A 4,153-nucleotide genomic window follows, 5' to 3' on the forward strand; every position below is an offset into this window, starting at 1 on the left:
GAGGGCCTACTATGTGCCAAGAACTGTTCTAGGTGCCAAGGATATAGCAGTGAGCAAAAGAAACAAAAATCCCCACAGGCATGAGGCCTACGTTCTCATGGGGCAGACAGGTAATACATATGATTAGTAAATCACACGATGTTTCAAAAGGTGATAAATGCTATGGAAAACAATAGGGCAGCGTGAGGTGGATTGGGAAGGATGGTCCCTGCGGTGGTCAGGAGGGCAGTCGTTGAGGAGGTGACCTTTGAGCAAAAACGTGAAAGAAATGAATTAGTCTGGCAGACATCGGGGTCATTCCAAACCAAGTGGGAGTGTGCCTGGCAGGGTCAAGGAGCAGTGAGGTGGCCAGTGGATCTGGAGTGAATAAGCGAGGGGGGGAGTTGGAAGATGGAGTGAAACAGGAGCCACTGGAGGGTGCTGAGTGTGGAAATTCTATGACCGAATTTATCAGGATCCCTCTAGCTGCCGTGCTAGATTGTTAGGGCCAGGGGCGGAAGCAGACAGACCAGCCAGGAGACTGTTTCCATAATTCAGGCAAGATATGATGGTGGCTTGGATCAGAGTGGCAGCAGCGGAGGGGGGAGAAGTGGGGGACCCCGGGTATATTCCGAAGGGAGAGCTGTCAGGATTTTCTGACGGATTGGATGTGGGGTACGAGAGAAGAATCCGTGTCAGGATGACTCCAGGACTTTTCACTTGAGCGTCTGCAAGGATGGCGTTGCCATGGACTGGTATGGGGAGGACTCTGTGTACATCAGACTTGAGGTGGGAGATCAAGGGTTCAGGTTTGGATATGTTGGATTTAGGGGTGTATAAATCATTCAGGTGAAGAAGTTGAATAGGCAATAGCTTAAACGAGGCTGGAATTCAGGAAGAAATCCTGGGCTGGAAATATAAATTTCAGTCATTAATGTATAGATAGCATTTGAAGCCACAAACCTGGATGAGATCACCAAGGAGAGATTGTGGATCGAGAGAGGAGTATGAACTGTTGTCCAGGAGGGAGGTCAGAGGTCAGAGCAGGAGAAGCCAGGAGAGGGGAGAGCAGGGCAGGCCAGGAAGTGGCTTAGAGGTCTATCAAGGCAAATGATTAAGGTCCAGGGGCCATACTGGATGCTGGGGTGACCAGAGGGAGTGGTAAGGGTGTTGGCTTCTAGGGGAGTGTGTGTGGGAGCTGCCCAGTTATGTTAGGCCTAACGCACCAGCAAGACTGACATTGGAAAGAAAAGAAGAGGCGCAAATATTAGGTCGTTTAAGGTTTCATGAAGATAAAACAGGCCCAGGATGTTGATGAGGCTGCTGTGTTGCATCACCCCCCCGCCCCCCGGCAGCCGAGTGCCAGCTCCAGCCATTGAGTGGATGCTCTCTGGAGTGCTGCTTGGAGAGTGAATCTGAGGCTGCATCCTACGTCAGAAGAAAGGAGTTTTGTAGTCAGTTAGCAACGTCTGCCATGGGTGAGGCCTAGGAATTGAGGCTCCAGCATCATCCTGGTTCTAAAGCAGCCTCTTCCTGGCTTGCAGACAGCCACCTTCTCGCTGTGACTGCACATGACAGAGAGAGGGAGCTTTCAGGCTGTGATTTCTCTTCTTCTTATAAGGGCATTAATCCCCTCATGGGGTCCCACCCTCATGGCCTCATCTAAACCTAATTATCTCTCAGAGGCCCCACCTCCAAATACTATCACATTGGCAGTTAGGGCTTCAACATATGAATTTGGGGGAGACACAAACATCTGGTCTATAATGTAATGTAATAATGGGAGGGAGGAGAAGAGCACAACTGGAATTTAGTAGGCAGGGACCAGAGATGCTAAATGTCCCGGATGTGAAGGACAGCCCTGCATAAAGAAGGACTGTCCTATCCGAAAATGAAGCACTGACCACTAACCCATTTCTGGGTTCGATGTTATAATAAACCCATTTGGCATTTGTGTAAGAATTTATACCTTCAGGCTCCTCTCCTTACTTTGCCTTGTGGCCTGGAAGTCTCTTGGCACCCTTCCCATAATGCATTCTTTCTCTGAAGGTCAGTCAAGCAGAGTATGTTTGGCCTTCCAGTAGTTGTGCCATTTCTTGCTGGTTCAGTATTGGGGGTGGGCAACCCAAAGGAAGAGAAGCAAGTCTTGTGAATTCACTTTATCCACTACCCAGACTGTTTCCTGCACTCTCTACCTCTCTATTTTATCTTTCTCATTCATTCATTTATTCATTCATTCATATTTGTGCTCATATTTGTTGAGCACCTTCTTGCAAACTCAACATCCTCCAGGGGTCAAGGGCATGTTTACACACTGCGTGACTAGTGGAGAGTACCTGCCCATCTGAAGGGGATACCCACTACCCAGCCCCAGCTGGTTGATGCTTTATGGAAATGCAGGCCCAGAGTGCCATGCCTTCCAATTTTTTAAGGAAAGCTGGCCAATTAGATTTTCATAAGAAACACCCAATTTTATATATTGGCAACATATTCAGATTTTTCTAAGACACAGTAGGGCAAACAAAACACATCTGTAGCCCACCAGTTTGTGGCCTCTAAAGCCAGGCAAAGATATAAACTCATGATCTCTGCCTTCACACAGCTAATCACTAGTGTGGAGGCAGACACCAAAATGCTTGTTTTTCGAAGATATAACGCATCATGGGAACACAGTATCTCAACATGACTGGAGAAGTCAAAGGAGACTTCAGGGAAGAGAGAGTATTTGTGCTGAGAAGTGAAAGATGAATTGCCTTGTAGACAAGCCAATTGAGGGCATCCCAGGCAGAGGGAATGGCACATGCAGAGGTGTGGCAGTATGAGTGAGCATGGTGCTCGGGGAACTGTAGCTGGAGTACCAGGGGACAGACCACAAAGGCCACCACTGTGACAGAGAATAAGGTTGCACTTTGCCAGCTGCCCTTAGGACCATTTGTCTTAATCGGTTGACTTTTGTTTTCACCCGAGCAGTTTCGGCAGGCTTGGTGGTGCAGTAACCAAAATGCCCTCGAGGTGGCGCACAGGAGCAGCAAGACGGGCCTCCAGGTGCCTCTGCTCCGTCCTGGGGCAGGAGGATTTTTTAAGAACTTGGTGATGTCAGACCACAGGCTGGTGCTGGCACTGGCACATCCGGGGAGCAGAAGGAAGCTGCTGACAAATCCAACACTCCCACCCCCGCCCCCGCCGATGATGCCCTCTCTGCAACTTGGCGCAGTTCCCAATCATGTGCATTGAAAGCAAAATGAGTGTGGCTGCCTGATATGCCGTCCAGACACAAATCCCAGCCAGCCAGCCAGCTCCTAGCCAAGAGGAGGGACTAAGGCTGGGAGTGCCTTGCCAGGAAGGTGGGGGGGAAAATGCAGCAGGCAGCCCAGCCTAGTCCAGGTAAGGGGACTCTGGAAAACTCTCCGCTTTTTAGAGACACAGTGAGATGTGTTGAAAAGAATTTGGAAGGCAGACAGAGCTAGATGTGTGGTCTGACTCTGCCATTTGCAAGTTGGATAACCTTGAGAGAGTCAGTTCAACTCTCTGAGCCTCAGTCTATTGAACTGTAAGATGGGGATAACTATGACCCCACCTCTCAAGGTCACTGTGAGGATCAAATGAGATAACGAATGCTTAGCACCATCCCTAACCCAAATGAATACTCAATAGATGCATAATGCTTAGTAATAATACTCACACTTAATGTGGCAATCTCTGTAAATAGTCTGTGTCTGGAACTCTCTTAGGTGCTTTAATCTTCTAAGCAACTCTATAATGTGGGTACTATTGTTTTCTCCATTTACATGTGAGAAAACTGAGGCACCTAGAGGTTAAGGAACTGACCCAAGGTCAAATAGCTACAAGGTGGTGGTGTCAGACACTGAACCTGGGAGTTTGGCTCTGGAGCCTGGGTTCTTAATAAATATACCACCCCAGTGTAGCTGTCCCCAGAATGACAACTGTTGTTAATGTTTCTTACTATTATGCCTCCTTCCAAGCAGTGTGCTGCTGACTCCTGCTGGTTCCCCACTGGTGAGTGCTAGACATTGAGGGTGTGGTGATGGGCACACAGGTCAGTGAAGGGCAGCACCAGGAAGAATCTGGGGCTCCATCCCAGCTGTAGGAGATGGGTGGGCCCGGGTTGTGGGAGTTGACAGATGCTGGCTCAGAGGGAGATCCCTCTCTTAAG

The sequence above is a fragment of the Physeter macrocephalus genome, chromosome 3 (assembly GCF_002837175.3).
Source record: "Physeter macrocephalus isolate SW-GA chromosome 3, ASM283717v5, whole genome shotgun sequence".
Classification (NCBI taxonomy): domain Eukaryota; kingdom Metazoa; phylum Chordata; class Mammalia; order Artiodactyla; family Physeteridae; genus Physeter; species Physeter macrocephalus.